Raw genomic sequence first — 21,980 nt, 5'->3', positions numbered from 1 at the left:
TCTGCATTGAAACTCCTAGCACTGGCAGACTGACAAGTCTCTTTGTTTCAGAGGACATCAAATGACTGGTGCCAACAATTTATCATTGTGGTTCCTTGGCATTTAATCATATTTATCACATTGGCTCCAATTTCTTATTTCTTTAAAGAGAACTGCTATTATGGTTCCAAGGAACTAAAAATATATCACTGTTAAGGCAATTAATTTCAAACGACTCAAACTGAATTCAAACTTTCTGGGGGAAAAAAAAAGAAACCTGGACCAACACCTTCATCTCACATAGTAGGCATTTCACAAAGGCTTGCAGACTTGAACTGAACTGAAGTCAGTATCTGAGTTCCAGTTTTAGAGCATTCACTAATATTAATATTGAAATATACTGGCTGCCAGGAAGTTCCAGTTCTCTTGCAAAATAATCACCAAAGCATTGATTTTAGAATGATTTAGGGATTCTCTAGATTCTACTCAGTGTTTGTTTACGCATATAAATTATTTATTACTAAATGTAGAGAAATAAGTACTAGCAAAACACCCAGGTATCTCATTTAGTAAAACCAAGCGACCGATCCAGATTTTGTGTGGCCTGAAACATATACAATTTGGGTGGTCTTCTCTAAGAATTAGAATGCAGTTAGGAATGCAAAATTTGGTACAAAAGTAAATATTTATTTAGAATGTACAAGAAATCATCATAAAATGCTGGAGCCTTAGAGATTCAAGTTCCTTTCTCTGAGGTCTCTTGAACAACAGAAATGCTTACATACAAATGCTTCCTGACTGCAACCGGCTTCCTCTCTCCACTGAGAACACTCTACAACTCCCAGCATCTCTTAGGAGCCCATGACAGTGTGGAACCCTGAACTTAAGCTTCATTAGCCTCAAGGTAACCCCACCTCTAGTAAAACCTTCTTGGCTCCCTCTCAGGCTCCAGATTCAAAGGATCCCAGCAGAACAGACTGAATCAGTCAAGAAGTGGAGTTACCAAGGTAGTTCAGAGATGCCCTGTGGATAAAGAGGCAGTGCTGCAGCAGAGAATTCAGCAGTGCAGCCAGGAAATCGAATATGTGCATTACATCTAAAGGGGGATATAAACAGCATAATGGGAGAGTAAAAAAATAAAATAAAATCCAGTGGTCAGGGCAATTGTGAAGGCTGGGATGAGGTACAGATTATGGGCAGCATTCAGACCTGAGTCTGCCAACAGAGGCTTTGTGCAAGATGCCTCTTTTACACAGTAGTACATAACCTTTATTCCCCTCTAAAGTCTTTGAGATACAGGACTTCTGGAATCAAGTATTGATATAATGTAGTCACTGAGCTTTTGTCCAAAGCCATTGAGATAACATTAGAACAGCTGTTTTTTCATGTGTCCTATAAATATGAATTTGTAATTGCTATAACAGCACAACTTATGGTATTGCTTTTTTTTACTGCTCTTTTCTTTCTTTATTAAGACAACCAACACTTGAAGTTTATGCTATCAGAAATAATTACTGGGACTTCCTTGGTGGCACAGTGGTTAAGAATCTGCCTGCCAATGCAGCAGAAACGGGTTCGAGCCCTGGTCCGGGAAGATCCCACATGCCACGGAGCCACTAAGCCCCTGTGCCACAACTACTGAGCCTGTGCTCTAGAGCCCGTGAGCCACAACTACTGAGCCCACATGCCACAACTACTGAAGCCTATGCACCTAGAGCCCATGCTCTGTAACAAGCGTGTGCACCGCAACAAAGAGTAGCCCCTGCTCGCCACAACTAGAAAAAGCCCACGCACAGCAACAAAGACCCATCGCAGCCACAAATAAATAAATAAATTTATTTTAAAAAATAATTACTAAATCTCTGTTAAATTATATTTATTTCTTTCTTGTCAACCTTACACAGGGAAAATATTCCAAACTAGCACTGACTAGGGTAATTTTAGGCCAATATGTCTTTTCCAAACAATACTTTGTATTTTATATTCAGAATAATGCCAATAATCTGAGGGTAACTCAAAAACTCAAATAAAGGCAATTCCCTCTTTTCTGAGGAATGACTGGGAGATAAAAGTGTGTCTTATATTTGGACAGATAAGGTTATGAAGACATCAGGACATCAGTTATGAAGAGTGTGGTGCTATGAATGGGTAAAGAAGGTGGACCACTTTCTTCCATGGATACTTCTATTAAGAAGCTGACCAAAGCAGCAGCTATCAGGCCTTGCTCCAGAGGATGCCAGGAGCACAAGTGCAAAGTGGCTGAGTTGTAAGTGTTGAAAAGAAAGGGCCCATAAGATGCATTCCATTTTTGGCTTCTCAGCTGGCGGGAGCAGTGTACCACAGTCAGCCTCCACGGTAGCGGACTCCATCATCAGCACCACACAGGCCACGTTTAAGTACCACAGGGTCAACATATGCTTTTCCACAGCAAAGGCAGAGTGTCCCAGCTATCCCAGGTCTGCTAGCAAGGCCAATGTGAGCCAGGTGAAAACAATATCAGCAGGGGTGGGCCCTGGGCCCCTGTGGAATCAGGGAGGAAAAGCACTGCCAAGAAAGAGAGGCAGAGCTATAACCTGCTGGAGCCAAAGTGGTGGCCAAGACTCCTGAGGGCAAGAAAAAGGTAACTTAAGAATGAAAAGAGGAATCACGAAGCAGGAGAAATGGGACAAAATCTAGACTGAGTAATTTAAAAGTGGGCTGTGTCCCGGCAGCCCATTCATATAATGCTTAGAATATTCCATCAGTGAGAGGGCAAATTCTTAAAGGAAGTTGGGCTGAGCCAGACATTGCCTCTTTCCTTCCTGTCTGCTCTTAATTAGTCACTGAATAGTTGGTTTTGACTCTTATGCCTACTTGACTCATAATTAGTAGATCTCAAGGTAGTGTCCTGATGTCTGACTCTGTCTGTCTGGCCTGGTCTGTATCTGTTGCTACTTCTATCCTGTACCTAAGTCCTGCTACCTGTCCCTGATTTCCTGGTTCTCCAACCACTGTTAGGCATGTTTCAACCCTAATAGCAAATAGAACAGTGTATCTGTGCTTTGCTCAGAATCCCAGACATGAAACCATGCCACTACTGGCGTACGAGATGCAGCTAACCTTGTCTCAGGCCCGTGGACAAATTTGTCAGGCAAATTACCAAGCTCCTAGGATTTTGGTTCAACTAATTTCCAAGGTGTGAATGGGTCTTCAAGCTCTAAGAATTCTAGGGTAATTATTTTTATACAAAATTATCTCCCCAACTTCAGTGTAAGCTTCCTGACAGAAGAACCCATTCTTTATACATCTCCAGACTCCCCTTCCACAGCCAATCCCCTCTCTAATGAACCAGTTTTCAGTGTTCAATCGATAACCACTGACTGATTCTGAGTCAAGTTGCTCCTTACAATTTTTTTTTTTTTTAACTTCTTTATTGGAGTATAATTGCTTTACAATGGTGTGTTAGTTTCTGCTTTATAACAAAGTGAATCAGCTATACGTATACATATATCCCCATATCTCCTCCCTCTTGTGTCTCCCTCCCAACCTCCCTATCTCACCCCTCTAGGTGGTCACAAAGCACTGAGCAGATCTCCCTGTGCTATGCGGCTGCTTCCCACTAGCTATCTACTTTACATTTGGTAGTATATATAAGTCCATGCCACTCTCTCACTTCGTCCCAGCTTACCATTCCCCCTCCCCGTGTCCTCAAGTCCATTCTCTACGTCTGCGTCTTTATTCCTGTCCTGTCCCTAGGTTCTTCATAATCTTTTTTTTTTTTTTTTAGATTCCATATATATGTGTTAGCATACGGCATTTGTCTTTCTCTTTCCGACTTACTTCACTCTGTATGACAGACTCTAGGTCCATCCACCTCACTACAAATAACTCAATTTTGTTTCTTTTTATGGCTGAGTAGTATTCCATTGTATATATGTGTCACATCTTCTTTATCCATTCATCTGTCGATGGACACTTAGGTTGCTTCTATGTCCTGGCTCTTGTAAATAGAGCTAAATAGAGCTGCAGTGAACATTGTGGTACATGACTCTTTTTGAATTATGGTTTTCTCAGGGTATATGCCCAGTAGTGGGATTGCTGGGTCGTAGGGTAGTTCTATTTTTAGTTTTTTAAGGAACCTCCATAGCTTTCTCCATAGTGGCTGTATCAATTCACATTCCCACCAACAGTGCAATGTAAGAGGGTTCCCTTTTCTCCACACCCTCTCCAGCATTTATTGTTTGTAGATTTTTTGATGGTGGCCATTCTGACTGGTGTGAGGTGATACCTCATTGTAGTTTTGACTTGCATTTCTCTAATGATTAGTGGTGTTGAGCATTCTTTCATGTGTTTGTTGGCAATCTGTATATCTTTTTGGAGAACTGTCTATTTAGGTCTTCTGCCCATTTTTGGATTGCTCCTTACAATTTTATTATACTACTAAAATTAAATTTTTTGCCATGTGAGGTATCTTTTATATAAAATATAAATCTAAAATAGAACACAAAATAGGATTAAGTCTGAACCATATTTTTTGCTCTGCCCAGTGACTTATTCATAAAATCATGAAATATTTTATTTTGGTTGCAAGAAGAAAATTGCTATAAAGGTGAAATTATTTAAATATAAATACCACAATAAAAATCTGAATAACAAAAAAACTTCTACTTGAGTTGATGGCCTACTGGCTTGTGGAAATAAATGACACAACAAAATATAATGAACTTATCCTTGAGACTATTTTGATAACAGCTGACCCAGTTATAAGATGAAAACACATTATTTAAGTTACAACAATGACCTAAAAGTTCTTCCCTAATATTTTCATTTTTTTTGGATGAAAGTTCTCTAATCCATTTTCAACTTTCTTCCTTTCTGGGACTTCTCTGGTGGCGCAGTGGTTAAGAATCCGCCTGCCAATGCAGGGCTCGAGCCCTGTTCTGGGAAGATCTCACGTGCCGTGGAGCAACTAAGCCCGTGCGCCACAACTACTGAGCTTGTGCTCTAGAGCCCACAAGCCACAAATACTGAAGCCCGCGCGCCTAGAGCCTGCACACAGCAACAAAGAGTAGCCCCCGCTCACCGCAACTAGAGAAAGCCCGTGTGCAGCAACGAAGACCAACACAGCCAAAAATAAATAAAAACAAATAAATAGATTTATTAAAAAAAAAAAAAATTTCTTCCTTTCCATAGGAAAAGGGGGTGGGGGTGGAAAACTTCTTGACTAGATCCCTCCAAAGGCACTACCAACCCATGTGATAGCAGTAATGTTTTGAGAAAGAAAGAAAGAGAAACTTTACTCTTTATCTTTCCCTTTATCATCATCTCACATTTCCTTAATTGTTCTAGCAGAGATATAGAGCAAGACGGACCCTGACAACCTGGAGATAGCATCAATTCACAGAGGACTTCTTACCCAAAAGTTGATATATGGGTCAATCTTTGGTACCTAGTTTCTAAAATAATGTTTAAAAGATTATCCAATTCCCAGGCTAGCCCACACACGTCCCATGTAAATCCATAGTACAACTGAAACAGTAAAACTTCACAATATAAAAATAATGATGTTATCACAAAAGTAACAATATTTCAGTTAATTATGAGAACATCTCTCTAAGTTCTCCAGAGTCTTGCTTTAGGCCACAGATGTTCATCACCCAGGAAGGAGACGTTAGTGAAGGATAGGACTGCTACCAAAAAAGGCCTAAAATATCACAAAGTTGCCTGAGAATCATGATATTTTTATTTTTAAAAATTACTAAAAGAAATTAAAAAATAAAAACTCTCCCTATATACCTAAAGGCTGAAGCTTCAGAATTTTTTTTTAAGTAGGAGTAACAAATCACTTTATTAACTTAATCTGGGACAGTTTATAAAATATATTTAGATGTGTGGTACTCCCTTTAATTAGGAAAACTATAAAACCATAATACTCTTTTTAAAAAATTCCTTAGAAAAAATATTGTACTTGGGAGGATTCAAGGTCCTGAAGGAGCAGGATGGTAGCTGCCATAGAAGCTGCATGGAGCCCCAGTCATTGTCCAATGGTTTTGATGGTTCTTAAAGATGTTACTGAACTTGAGGGACACTATGTTCCAGGAGAGCAGTCTACCCAGTGTAGTACTGCATGCTAGAGATGATCTGTCCCAGTCAAGCTTATTTCTTTAGCTCTAGTTACCTGTGATCTGGAGTCCTACATTTGAGTCTTACAGGCCATCATGTCGAACTGGCTAGTGAATAGGGAAGAGGTGAGGAGAAGGGTCTACAGATAACAGGTAAAGGAGTGCAAATGGAAATGAATAGTTAATGAGAGCCTATTATAGGGTATATACATTTACGTAACATTGTAAAATGGGCATTATAATCTCTTATTTTACAGAGATAAGAATATTCAGGATTAGAGAAGTTAAGACAATTGCCCAAGGTCAGGCTGATGGTTGAGTGATGGAGTTGGGATATAAATCCTGGTCTGTGTGACTCAAGTCATGCTCCCAAGTCTCCCAGAGAATTGGGTGCAGCATCACTATTCTCCAAGCCCCTGAAGACTTCTGCTACCACAACCCCAAGAACAAATGAGCTTTACGGGACTTCCCTGGTGGTCCAGTGGTTAAGATTCCATGCTCCAAATACAGGGGGCCCAGGTTCGATCCCTGGTCAGGGAACTAGATCCCACATTCCACAACTAATAGACCCACATGCCACAAAGAAGATATCACGTGCCGCAACTAAGACCCAGCACAGCCAAATAAATAAATAAATATTTTTAAAAAAAAGAACAAATGAGCTTTACTACACCACTTTTTCAGAGTATGATAAAATAGATATATAAAGTAGACACTATAGACCCACAGAAAATTATTTACTTAGATAATATAAGTAGGAAATAGAAGAATCATTTGTTTTCTTTTTTCCCCCCCATTTTCCTGGTTAATTATAATGATGTTTCTTCTATTTCTGAGCATTTTTTTATGGTATATCACAGTATTCTTTCCTTACATGATCCTTTAAGAGTCTTTTATATATTAAAGCACGGTCTTGTAACCAGGGAAATGTTGACTTTGTGCTGTTAAAGAATATTTTATCTTTCAATAATCCACCACTAAATTCTAGTTTTGTTTTAAGTCAATAACCATCATTCTACCCACCGTCTATTTTTATTCTAAAAGTTTAAAGATCTAACTCACATCAAATAGAAAACCAACTGTGAGAAACTGTAGCTCCATATTCAGTTACATTTTAAGTATGAGCTATTATAATGCAGCTTTCAGATTTCAAATTCTGATTCAGACATTAATCACTATGATTAAAAAAAAAAAACAGCACTGGAAAGGAGGAGTTTGGTAAAAATCAAGACTATGAATCTAGCTGGGTACAGATAAGAGTCCAGATATTTACTCATCAAACAGAAGAATTCTAGTGTGGAAAATTGGCATACCTAAATTCCAATCATTTTTATCACTAATTAGCTAGATTACCATGGGTCAGCCAATTAACCTCTCTGGCCCTCAATTTTCTCATCTGTTAAAGTGTTTTAGATTAGATGATCACTAAGGTTCCTTCCAACTACTTAAAAAAAGAAAATGTGACCATGACCTGTTTATGTAACTTGAAAAACATCTGTGAGAGATTTGCTTACAGAAAAAAGTAAATAGAAAGTATTCTTATCAAAAGCACCAAAATGACAAAGCAAGCTATTTTTTTTTTAAGGGAGCACTGTATATAAAAACAAGAAAGCTAAAAGCAAATTGGTATATTTAACAAATTTATTTCATGGAACGATCATATTTCTTATGGAAAATTTAGCTTAAATTTACAAAGAACTCAAATCTAAATTTGTTTTGAACTACAATCTACTCTGACTGCCATCCTAAAATACCTCATTCTGGCTCATCTAGGAATTAATGTGTTATATCTATATAAAATGTCATAATTTACAAAATAGATGCATTCCTGAAAAGTTGTTGAGGGAACCACCACTGAGCTGAGGAGTGGGGAGGGGATTCAATCACAAACCCTTAAAGGTTGAGAGATCTAATCCAATTTTCCACCTAATACAAAACACTCATGACTGAGATATACTCAACCAACAAAAGAAAGCTCGAATCATTCCAATGCTTATCACACATTCAGATACAAACTGTGGAATAATTTGCACAATAATAATAATAATAATATAAAATAAAAGGATGGAAGAAAATTGTCACAAGAATCTTTTCTATTTTTTTCTTTTGCTGTACGTGAAATTGGTTTACTTTTGACTTACTTTATTACTCATACTTCATAACTTAAGATATGCTTTGTTTTCTGATTTGTCTTTTGTTGCTATGGGAACCGCTATTTGTAAGACTGCCTCCTTTTAAAAATATGAATAAGCATCTACTAAATCACCAGGATTTAACTTGAGACTACAGAAATATATTTGAGCTTTTAGAAAAATAAAAAGGATTATATTTGTAGCATAATTTTTTTTAACTGATATGTTTTCTGTAAGGAAAGAAAGAAATCAACAGTTTCAGTTTCAGGCATAATGGTTGTGTGAAAGTGTCAATAAATAGGTCAGTCAGAAAGTCACATATCAAGGTTTTATTATTAATTCATTGTTTGAACTTACCCAAGCTGCTTAACTTTTTTATGCCTCTGTTTCCTCATCTTACGATGGTTATAAACAGAGAATTTTAGAGCTAGGAGGGACTCTAGAGATTATCTTGTCCAATGTCCTTATTTTACAGATAAAGGAACTGAAACTCCGAAATCAAATGATTTGCCTAAAACTTACTCTGCAAAATATGGATAATAAAAATAACTTTGTCTGATTTATAGAGGTTTCTTTCTGAAGAGGAAATGAAATCACGGATTTTCTAAAAAGCATTAAATAATTAAATAGTAGTATTGTATTGAAAAAAGTTACTTTAAAGAGAAGCTTGTCATATCATGCAAGTCAAAATTAAAATTTCTCTCAATAAGCCTATCACGTCTACTCTTCTAACCAGGTGCTAGGAAAATATTTGTCTATTTCTGAGGTCACCACATTCCAAAATGACCTGAACAAGTAATTTAAAAATATATTTTCCATATGTTTAGATGTCATAAGCTGAGTTAAGTGGCTTTTTGCAAATTAAAGGGAAATTTCTCACCAGTAAAATTAAGCATGAAAACACTGGGTCAAAGTACAATTTAAAAGATGTCAAGGACTAAAAATAAGGGCTAGGAAGTGAGCAGAAAAGAAGTCACATCTGTTGTTTGAATATATTAATTAAATTTCTACATTTTAGTGACCTGTATCTTGCTCCTGTTAAGTAGACCTGCCACCTACAAAGCTGAAGAAAAAACAATAAATGTACTGTCATACGTGACTTTTCCTAGCGAAAACTAAAAAAATGCAGCAGCTTTTAGCTATAACTAGGTTTAACAAAGCATTTTGAGAAGGATTAAGGATGGAGAAAGAATAGAGATGAAGGTGATACAGATATAGATTGGAAGTAGGTTTGAGGATAGAGGGGGAAAAAAAACCACGTAAAACAATCTAATTCCCATCTCATCAACTTCAGCACTTTCCGACTTCCTAAACTACATAGTTACTTCAGAAGTACCCAAAAGACATCTAAGAAACCTGAAATCACTAAATTGCAAAGAAACAGGAAAACAGACTGAAGTTTATGCATCTCATTAAAAGCCCGTTAAACGAGCAGCTGTTTCTCCATTCTCATTTATGCACACTGGTCATTATATGCAGGCTTGTTCACAATAATCTTGTACCCTGACGAGCAAGTGAATGTGGTACTATACCTAGAAGTTGTTCTTTCCTCAACAGGTATCTTCATATTTATCTTAATATTTCAGATCACACATTAATATGCATGCCTAAAACCAGAATATAAATAAGTGGATACACAGAATCATCATTACAGAGTTTAATCCTAACTTAGAAATTAATACCAACATTTACATGTGCCATGCACTGTTCTAGACACTGGGAATACAGCAATGAACAAGATACCTGAAGCTCCTTTCCCCATGAAACAGGGATAGGAGGACAATAAACAAACCAATTAGTATATCACCTGTAATCTTGATGAAAGTTATCCTTCTAGACCTCAGTTTGCTGTCTATAAAACTGGAAAACTAATATTACTTAAGTATCATCATACCCTTCTCAAACAAAAATTACCCCCAAAACCTGTAAATAAATAGAACTTGTGCCCTAATTCTCCCTAACATATCCCTGCCTCCAGTGGCACGTGCATAATAACAGAATGCAGGCCAGAGTAGGAAGTAAGCAATGCCATGAAGTACAAGAAAACTAACTGTATCATGGTGAGGCTCAATACAAACCTGTGTTCTATACAGAAACTAACTCTAGTTAGTAAGCTATGGTTTCTCAGATAAGATAATAATGATACATATATGCTATTTTGGAACATATTTTCTCTTAGTTTCATACTGATGTCCAGATAAGTCATTTTTAATTTAAATATCATGGCTGTCCATTTAAAAATCTTTGTTATCAACTAGACTCTTGTTAATCAGATTATGAATTTCAAGTCACATTTAACATGAGAATTCTTTTTTTTCTCTTCCAGTTGAAGAAATAATTTTATTTAATATGAGTACATACTTTTGCAAAATTGCATCAAAATAGGCATATAGTATGAGGTTTGATTCTTGTATTTAAAACAGCAAACTATTTATGAATGAACAAATAAAACTAAAGGTGGAAGTTCTGACCAAACTACTTTGGCATCAGAAAGCAAGACTATCTGGATGTAAGAAATTAACTCCTTAATTATCTTATACCTGAGACTATCAGGTATAGTCTCAATAATTCTGAAATATTAACATATAGGACAATAAGTCAGAGTAAAGAAATATATGCGGATACCCAACATAAAATGTAAGTTGATTTTATGGCCTGAATCAATCCGTTGGTATCTCTCCCCTCTCTCTCAATTCCCCAATCAATGAAAAAATAAAAATAGGGGGGAAGAAAGACCAACAGTGAGCAAACTAAGATTAAAACTTGAGCACAAACCAAAAAACTGGAAGAAATGTGTACTAACAATACAGCCAAACTGCTGTCCTCCTATTTAAATAGTAGTCTTATTCACTTTTATATCTTCAGGCCAAGTATAGTACCCAGGTACGTATGTACCCAATAAATGTCTCATCTTGTTGAAAAACATAGACAATCAAAAGAGACCTTCCACATCCTCCCACCACCAAAGCTACTAACCTTCTGTCACCACAGCCCACATTCTTTCCATATAATGTACCGCCTTTCCATAACAGTTACCCCATCCCCACTGTCCCATTCCTCTTCCAACATCCTCCAAAAGAAGACGAGACATAGACATTTCTTACATAGACTCTTGATGAAAGCTCAGAACATAACATTTTCATGGTTTTGCAAAGATGACCTACACTAGTGATCTATGAAGAAAACTTTAGAATGACTGGTTAGCATTCCTCAGCTGGGCTCTTTCAATCAGCAATCATCTTAGGCTTGTGCTAGGTATTTGGCCAAACATTATAACATAAATTCAGCAGCAAATACCTATGAATCAAAAAGTCATGTGCTTTGAAATTTGATGCTCAAATGCAAAAATGTTGTGTTGTAAAAATAAAAGCCTGACTGGTATTCTCACCTTCATGGAGGGCTACTCCTCCCCCATTAGCAGTGTGGGCCAGGGAAGTTCCTATACGCAGGATCAACACATCTCTCAAAAATTGGATCTGGATGCATTTAAACTGCCAAATAATTTTGGCAACAAAGTTCTGCACATGAAATTTTCATCAACACTCCCAATTTTGTTCTCTGCTTTTTATAACAATTGAAATCACTGAAATTTGTCATCTGACGTAGCCATTCACAGAAACATGAAGCACCTAAAATCAATACTGATAGTTATTGGATGTTTGTTGGCCCTGGGTTTCACACTAGGAGGTGCTATAGGCATCGTCACCATAGGACAAGTAGACTTGCCTACTGATGGCCATCAAACTGAAGGAAAAACCAACCACCCATGAAGCTACAAGTAAGGCGTCTAGCTCTTTCAAGAACTACTTACTCATTCTAAATTTTTTTTTTTTAACATGTATACTCAATTTCATAGGTCCTGTCACATCTTTAAAAACCATTAAGAGTTTAGTTAAGTAAGAAACTTCCTGAGATACAGATGATTCAGCAGTATTATCTTTACCTAAAGGCCTATGCATAACACGTTATGCTCCGATATAGTTAGAAAAGATTTTTACAAGATACCCTCAACTCTGTATTTTGAAAACATAGGACTTCTGTCCTTTTCCCCAAAAACTAACTGTGGCAACAATTCAATTTCATTTTGGGTAATTATAGTATGACTAAATAAATTTTCTGATACGTTTCTGTTAAAAAAATTTTAAGAAACTATTTCCCCAAGAATATACAACAGGGAAAGGATAGTCTCTTCAATAAAAGGTGTTGGGAAAACTGGACAGCCACATACAAAAGAATGAACCTGGACCCCTGTCTTATACCACACACAAAAATCAACTCAAACTGGATTAAAAAATTGAAAGAGACCTGAAAGTAGAACTCTTAGAAGAAAATGGGGGTAAGCTCCTTGACACTGGTCTTGGCAATGACTTTCTGGATTTAACACCAAAAGCAAAGGAAACAAAAGCAAAAATAAACAAGCGGGACCGCATCAAACTAAAAAGCTACCGCACAGCAAAGGAAGCAATTAACAAAGTGAAAATGCAACCTACTGAATGGGAGAAAATATTTGCTAATCACATATCTGATAAGGGGTTACTATTCAAAATATATAATGAATTCATACAACTCAACAGCAAAAAATCAGACAATCTGATTTTAAAAGGAGCAGAGGAGCCAAAGAGACATTTTTCCAAAGAAGACACATCAATGGCCAACAGGTACATGAAAAGGTGCTCAATATCACTCACTAGTCTAGTCATCAGAGAAATGCAAATCAAAACCACAATGAGATACCACCTTCACACCTGTTAGAATAGCTATCATTAAAAATACAATGAGATAACAAGTGTTGGTGAGGGTGTGCAGAAAGAGAACTTTCTGCACTGCTAGTGGGAGTGTAAACTGGTGAGCCCACTATGGAACACAGTATGGATGTTCCTCAAGAAATTAAAAACAGAACTACCATATGATCCAGTAATCCCACTTCTGGGCATATTTCCAAAGAAAATGAAAACAGGATATTCAAGAGAATATCTGCACTCCCATGTTTACTGCAGCATTATTCATAATAGCCAAGATTCTGAAACAACCTAAGTGTCTGTCAATGGAAGAATGGATAAAGAAGATGTGATACACACACACACACACACACACACACACACACACCCCGGAATATTATTTGGCCATGAGAAAGAAGAAAATCCTACCATTTATGACAACATGGATGGACCTTAAGGACATTAAGCTAAGTGAAATAAGCTATGTGGAGAAAGACAAATACTGCATGGTATCACTCATATGTGGCTTTTTTTTAAAGTCAGATTCATAGGAACAGAGTAGAAAAGTGGTTGCCAGGGGCTGGGATATGGGGGAAATAGGACAGGTTGTTAAATGGGTACAAACTTTTAGCTGTAAGATGAATAAGGTCTGAGGATCTATAGTAAAACATACGATCATAGTTGATAACACTGTATTGCATAGTTGAAATCTGCTAAGAGAGCAGAACTTAAACATTCAAAGAAAGAAAGAGAGACAGATAAAAGAAGAGAGAGAAAGAAAGGGGAGAAGAAAAAAGGAAGGAAGAAAGAGGTTCTCAAAAAACTTAGTACAATGTAAAGGCACCTGAGAAAATATCAAATTAATTTGTGAATCTTTGGATTTTTGTGAATCATAAACAAACACAGAAATTATATATCCAAAAACAGTGCTATCTCATTTACAAGGAAGCTCAATGCAATAATTTTTTTAAATAAAGAAAAAGTGGCTCAAACTTCAATGTCCTTTAAAGGGAGAATGGCTAAACAAATTATCATTAGTCAACAAACTGGAGGAGTTGCTGTGCACCCAAAAGTGGAATTGGGGCCCAGCATCTTCCTAGCCTGGGCTGGGCCCTAGCCCACCCTATTTCTTCTAGTTGAGATGGGTTCAGCCAAGAGCATCCCTCTCACTCCACACGGCCTCCACTGCACAGCATGCATTTGGCTCTATAGGCAGATCCCCGTTCACTTAGTGCAGGTATCCTGCACACTCCTGTTCAAGTGCAGACCCCACACCCCAACTGACCTACAGAGAAGTAGTGGGAGGGTCTTAATCAGTCCCAGGACTCAGATGCCTGCTCTCCTACCCTGGCACTGCATGGATATGTATGAACTCCAGCAGCAGAGACCCCCCCAAACCCACTGGTAAAACAGCTCAGTGAACTATTTGAGACTGAAACCCCCACACTGAATCCTCCCCCAGAGCCTGCTCTGCCTCCAGAGGCACTTTCATCTGAATTGGAATTGCCCATGGGCAACAGTAATCCCTTGAGAACCAGACAACATCTTGGAGCCAGACACCATCTTGAGCTTCCCCTCCAAGCAGGCGTTTTCCAAGGAGGAAACAGGACAGCTCACAGAAACTGTTATGGTCAGCCGGGGCTCAGGCAAGCCCTTGAGAGACCCTGAGACTCCCTGATCTTCAGGTTCTAAGCACAATAGACAGAAACCAAATGGCAAGGTACTAGGGAGATCTCCACTCACCATCCTGCAGGATGACAACTCCCCTGAGACCCTGACACTACAACAGGGTAAGCAGCCTTCTCCCCTGAGTGAAAATGCCAGGGATGTAAAGGAAGGGGGCATTCTGGGAACTGAACGACTTCTAAAACTGGAGGACAAGCTTGGGAGCAAGGCCAGGACCATGACAAGGGAAATCAGCACTTTCCTTGGTAGAGAACTAGGCCCTGTGTGGCCCCAGAGCCTAGTGATAGTCTGTGTCTTCTCACCCCTTCTTTCCCAGGTAGACTGAGCAAACGCTCATTTTCTCTGACTCCCCCCAAAACTAAGATAGGACTATAAATGTGTGAGCACATAGGTAACTTAAAAACTCATTCTAAAGACAATTCCAAAAGACAAGTTCCAAAAGTGAAACTAGCTAAGGCAACATCCCTGAAATAAGTATATTAAGCTATGTTCATCTCTATCTTATTCCCTACAATCTCAAAGCTAGTGCTTTCCTCATGACAAACCACAATAAACCTGACTGAATAGAGAAATAAATAGAAAAATAAGCAAAAGAACAAACAAACAAACCCACTTAGAATAAAATATGTCTTGGCAGAGTCAATTCTGAAGAAGTTTCCAGATCTGTAGCACTTAATATGAGACAGTGAACAAGAGAAGCGCATAGTGGCATGTTTCTGGTGGAAAGGCCATGATCTAAGACTCCTATTTGCCATACATGGAGGATGATGAGAGGAACCACCCTGGCCATGAGCTCAACTCTGGAGGCCAAACTGTGCTGTGGACGGAAAGTATCCCGAGGACACAAGGAGGAAGGAATCCACCAGTCTTTGCATCACATATGTATCTCTAATAATAAATATTAGGATGAAAATTATTTTACCAGTGAAACATATCATTTTAGTCAATAACCATTATGAACAACTTCCCTAAATTATTTTAAATGACACCACTTACATATATATGTACATATATATATGTTTGATTGTTCATAACAAAATATATTATCTTCTTTGTTTTTTTAAAAAGAGAAGTTCTCCTAATTTTACAGTCTCATTTTCTCTATGCATTTATCTATAAAGTATTTCTCAGTTCCTTCTTGATGAAAGATATAATTATATGTCTCCTTATTATTCACATGAGCCAATAAATGTTTGCCAAATTTTCATATTACACATAAACACATATCACAAAACTTAACCTCTGGGGCTCCCCTGGTGGCACAGTGGTTAAGAATCCACCAGCCAATGCAGGGAACACGGGTTCAAGCCCTGGTCTGGGAAGATCCTACATGCCGCGGAGCAACTAAGCCCATGAGCCACAACTACTGAGCCTGTGTTCTAGAGCCCGTGAGCCACAACTACTGAAGCCCGCACGCTTAGAGCCCATGCTCCACAACGAGAGAAGTCACCACAATGAGAAGCCCACGCACCGGAACAAAGAGTAGCCCCTGCTCGCCACAACTAGAGAAAACCCATGCACAGCAACGAAGACCCAACGCAGTCAAAAGTAAATAAATAAAATAAACAAACTAAAAACAAACAACTTAACCTCTACTTATCCAGATAGGACAAACAGCTTTTAGACAAGATGTGACATTAATTACACAAAATACAAATATTTTAAAATAAATGCTAAGAGAAAATGTGACATTTTGTAAATTTTTAAAAATCTTTCTGAAGCTTTGTTACTGAGCTAATTCTCCCACACGTGAGCCTTTGAAAACACTAATAATGAAAATGCCAGCTGAATATTAAATACTTTCATTAGGCAACAATAGTATATACTGTTGATATTCCAAATGTAAAAGATTAATAATGTTCTTATAATTCAACAGCTTCACAAACATTTAATTGATTCATTCAAAAACATTTATTAAGTACCAGCCATATTTGCTAGGTATTTGTCTGAAGTGCTGGGAATTTAAAAGTGAACAAGAGTCAAGATCTTACCATCACTGTCATGTAGCTTACACTCTAATGGTGGAAACTGTCAATAAATAAATAAATATAAAAGAAAATGATAAGTGTTCTGACGAAAATGAAACAAGATGAGATGATTGTCACAGCCAGCTCTTCTAGGGTGACATTAAAATGAGACCTGAAAAAAATTAAAATTAAAATTAAATGAGACCTGAATGTCAAGAGGGGTCAGACACTAAAGATCCAGGGAAAGAGGGTTGCAGATAGAGAGAACAGCAATTTCAAGGGCCCTAAAATGGAAATGAACTTGTGGTATCTGCAGAAAAGGAAGAAATAAGTGTACTCTGAGCAAGGATGAGCATGGTTGAGATGAGGTAAGTAGGGGACAAATTAGGTAGAACCTGCTAAAATAAATAGTTTGGATTACAGTCTAGGCACAATGGCTTTTTGTTTTGTTTTAAATTTAATTATAGGAAGTTAAGACATATGTGAAAAATGCAAAATGGACTCTGATATCTTTATCATCCAGTTTCAATAATTATTAATTCATGGGGAATTCCCTGGCGGTCCAGTGGTTAGGACTCCACGCTTCCACTGCAGGGGGCGCAGGTTCAATCCCTGATCGGGGCACTAAGATCCTGCAAGCTGCGCAGCGTGGCCATAAAAAAGAAAAACAATTATTAATTCATCACTGGTCTTAATTAATCTGTACCTTTACTCATTCCCCATCTACCCCTCAGACATCATATCATTTCCTCTATACACAATTTAGTATGTATCTCTAAAAGATAAGGACTCTTGTAAATGTGACCACTATCAATATTACCATCATTACACATTATTTTCAATAATAATTTACTACAATCATCAACTATCTACCCAGTGTTCAAATTTCCCTGCGTATCATTTTTTTAAAAAGCTTATTGGTTCAAATCAGAATACAAATAAGGTCCAGATATTGCAATTAATCAGTTTCTTGACCTTTTTAATCTATAGATCATTGCTCCTTTACTTTTTTTTTCTCTTGCAATTTATTTGTTGAAAAAAACTGGGTCCTATAAGATTGTCCACATTCTGGATTTCCTGACTGCACTCCCACAGTGTCACTTAACATGTTTCTCTTACTCATACATTTCTTATAAGCTGGTAGTGAGATCTGGAGGTTTAATCAGATTCAGGTTAGAATTTTGAGCAAGACTACTTAATAGTTTATGTTATATGCTCTAATCAGGAGGGAGATCACATACAGTGTTCACGCTCTCTCTATATATAGACAGATAGATAGATAGATAAGCAACCAGGATAATTACTGACTTAGATCTATAATACTTCATTAAGAGTTGTAAAATGATGATACTATAATTCTATCATTCCTTCTTTATCAGCTGGAATATTTCTGTAAAAAAAAAATTCCTTCATCAACTATATGGTTAATAGCACAGGAAAAATAAAATAAATACTTGATTATTTTCAAGTTTTCCAAATAATAAGATGGTTACCTAGCATATGGATGGTTTTAAGCAGGAAAGTTTTTAAAGATCATTCTGAATATCGTTTGGAGAACAGAGTGATATATAAAAAAGAGTTGAAAGCAGAGACACCACCTAGGAGGCTCTTGCACTATTCTAAATAAATGACAATGGATTGTACTAGGTTGGTGGAGAAGATAAGAGAAGTAGACAGACTTAAGATCTATTTGGGATGTAAAATCTAGAGGACTTGCTGATAGGTTGTATATATAGGGTAAGGGAAAGAAAGAAATCAAGAATGAGTCCTAGACTTTTGACCTGAACAACTTCGTTATGGGAAACCCTAAGAGAGGAGCAGATTTAGGAAACAAAATCATCTGGGTAATGATATGGATGAAATTAAATCAATATTTATCCAATCCTTATTACTGTTTTTTTTGTTCTTTGCCCTGACTGAAGGTAATTAAAATTTTCAGGAAGTAGAAATAAAATACTGTTATATGATATTTTTCTATAAATAATATTTTTGCTGAAATAAAATTAACACCAGATAAGATAAATTCCTACTTTTTTCTTAGATAATTCACTTTCTCATTATATCTCTCCATATATATTAACAAAGAATAAGCTGGGTTAAAAATTTTAAAGAATAGTATTAAATATTATTTTAACCCAGATTTATTATCAATCTCATATCATTACTGGATCACCACAAATATAAGGGATATACAAACAGGATACAGAAAAAAGGAGAAACAGAGCTTAAAAACATTAGTCAGTTAACTAGTATTAACAAATTAATCTTGAGGGATGATTTCACTTTTTAAAAGCTAATTTTCCACTCTCCGTTTTCTACATGAGTACTAATAATTCAAATTGTCCTGTTGGTTTCCCTTGCCTCTCTCTACAAAGTAAGAAGGAGATATGGAAGGTTTAAGAGAGAAGGGAAAGAAAAGAGCCTAACCTCAACATATTACCAATATCAACAAAAATAATTAAAATTACCTCCTAAGTCAGCGGTCCCCAACCTTTTTGGCATTAGGGACTGGTTTCGTGGAAGACAGTTTTTCCACGGACCAGCCGCAGGGGATAGTTTCGGGATGACTCAAGCGCATTACATTTATTGTGCACTTTATTTCTATTATTATTACACTGTAATATATAATGAAATAATCATACAACTCACCATAATGCAGAATCAGTGGGAGCCCTGAGCTTGTTTTCACTTGCCACTCACTGATGGGGTTTTGATATGAGTCTGCAAGCAACTGATTTATTATGGTCTCTGTGCAGTCAAACCTCTCTGCTGATGATAATCTGTATTTGCAGCCACTCCTCAGCACTAGCATCACCGCCTCAGCTACACCTCAGATTATCAGGCATTAGTTTCTCATAAGGAACGTGCAACCTAGATCCCTTGCATGTGCAGTTCACAGTAGGGTTTGCACTCCTATGAGAATCTAATGCCACTGGTGATCTGACATGAGGCGGAGCTCAGGCAGTAGTGTGAGTTATGGGGAGCGGCTGTAAATACAGATGAAGCTTTGCTCGCTCGCCTGCCGCTCACCTCCTGCTGTGCAGCCCGGTTCCTAACAGGCCACAGACTGCTACTGGTCCATTGCCCAGTGGCTGGGGACCCCTGTCCTAAATGACAAGATTTCTAAAAATATATTACCTAAATTTTCGTATAGGAAAGGAATATCAGATTTGTCACAAATCATTTCTACACAAAAATTTTACAATGTTATTCCATTTTGATAATACACATCTACAAAATATCTGATTAACTGGTGAGATAAAAATGACAAATCACTCTTTTTGTAATGAATCATTCATATATATATTATACTTATGGCTAATAGTTTACAAATGCTACTGATTTCCATTAGATCTAATAACTATTTTTATGTGTAAACATAGTTTATTTAATTTAATAGGAACTAGGTTCCAGAATAGAATGTCCTTCTTTTTAATATGCAAACGATAGCTCTGGGTTACATTTCCCAGCCTCAACAATGTCCCTGTTAATTGGACTCTACTGAACTACTCAGAAGAAGTAAAAGAAACAATTCTGCCAGCTAAAAAACAAACTATAAAGTGAGAAAATAGATAAGCACAAATATAATTCCAAAAATTATCAATGCAGATAAAATACCTCATAATTATATCAGAGATAGAGATACCCTGGACCTATAGGCAACTGTTGAAAGAAAGGAGTCTGAGTTCATTTAGAAAAGCTTAAAAGCCATTCATAATAAATAATTTTTAAAAATTCAATATAATATATACATTAAAATATATAAAATAATTCTATTATCCCATGCACAGTTATAAAATATTTTGAATTCTGAGATATAATTGTCCCTTAAGTACTATTACATTTTATCTTACTTTTAAATGTTTTTCTTGACATTTATTTTTAAAGAAACATAATTAAGTGCTTTATGCTTCTGTGTATTTTTCTTACTCAGAATCATCATGAATGTTGTAATGCAAATCAGTTCCATCAATATCTTTATAGATGACAAACTGTATTCTGAATATCAATTATTCAAAAATGCATAGTCAGAAGATTTCTAAGCTGGTTGTTTAAACACAGAATGTACAAATCTCAGATAATATATCTATTAACATTATCTAATACAAAATAGGTCCTTTATATTTATGTGACATTAGGCTGACTGACTCTTACTTAGCCTTAAATTCCTTTACTAATCTACCTTCTCCATCTAAAAGATCACATTTTTTTCCCCATATCTACTTCATTCCCACTGACTCCCTCTTGATAAAATGTTCCCTATGTAACTTCTTTCTCATTCTCTTTATCTAGTTGCTAAGCCTTCCCCAATGTAAATAACTGACAGTTTGTTTCTTCATCAACCTTCTAATATTATATATTATCCTTACTCTGAGTAAGGTGAGAAACAGAGTTATGGTCTAGCCTGAAAATAAGCAAGGCACATATTTTCATTCCCTTAACGTTTCTGATTGCTATTTCTTTGACCTCTTCTCAAAAACACTCTTCTTAGTCCTACCCTCAATTATAAGAATTAGTGTAACACAGTTTCTAGGAGTTGGTTAGAATGTCACCCTAATTACTTTAAATGAGTAGAGAGATGCAGATCTAGAATTTCAAGGATTATCTGATCTTGGGGGAAACTGTTCTCCTGTTTTAGGTTGATTAGTACCAGGACGACAATGTAGTACCACCATGAGGTGTATGCTTTCCAAGCAAACCAGATATTTCCATCAATAAAACAGGATACTCACTCACCAGAAATATTTAAAATCTTAAATTGTACAGTAAATTCAAAATTGAAAGAAAGCAGCTTCCTGAGAGAGAATATCACCATAACCTGTAGTAAGGAGTATTTTGACTTACTTGCCTACAAGAGCCATATAAAACATCCACCAACTAATTACTTAAGACACAGGCCACTCTAGAGAATCACTGAAAATTTCACTCTCCAAATCTCCTTTTAGCAAGGTATTAATATCTTCTGTTTTTACTTTATTCAATATATTTTCAGAATAGCTTAGAATTTCCAGAGACCTTAAATTGTATCGATTATAAAGTAACAATTTCTTGATGACACAGATATTACTGTAATCAGTAAAATATGTGCAAATTAGATTTCAGGAAGAGAGGCATTCTGGATAGCAATTCTCATTTAAAGAAAGTAGTCTTATTAAACTTAAGACAATGATCCTTATTGCTTTTCTTTCTCATACCTTTTTCCCTTTCTTAATGTCATAGCAGTGAAGTTATCAACCCTAGAAGATCTTGGAGAAATCAGGAAAAAATGAAATTATGAAAATACACAAAAATAGAGCTTTGAATAGGGAAAGGAATAAGGAATTGAGAACTACTGCAGATATGTAGGCAAGTGTTGAAGTGGGTGGGGGAAACTAAGAATTTTCTGCCATAACTCTT

General features: G+C 36.7%; 1 protein-coding gene and 1 pseudogene across 2 annotated transcripts in view; one reads left to right on the top strand and one right to left on the bottom strand.

The window, feature by feature from the left end:
• The window catches only part of NUBPL (NUBP iron-sulfur cluster assembly factor, mitochondrial), a 252,526-nt gene that overhangs the window by 68,763 nt on the left and 161,783 nt on the right, over nucleotides 1–21,980 (bottom strand). The gene's annotated exons all lie outside the window — the stretch shown is intronic.
• On the top strand, nucleotides 14,072–14,865 carry LOC133085774 (cell division cycle-associated protein 3-like; annotated as a pseudogene).

This window comes from Eubalaena glacialis, chromosome 2, assembly GCF_028564815.1.
Source record: "Eubalaena glacialis isolate mEubGla1 chromosome 2, mEubGla1.1.hap2.+ XY, whole genome shotgun sequence".
Lineage (NCBI taxonomy): Eukaryota > Metazoa > Chordata > Mammalia > Artiodactyla > Balaenidae > Eubalaena > Eubalaena glacialis.
Note: the sequence above shows the minus strand (reverse complement) of the source record. Positions and strands in the feature narration are given on the sequence as shown.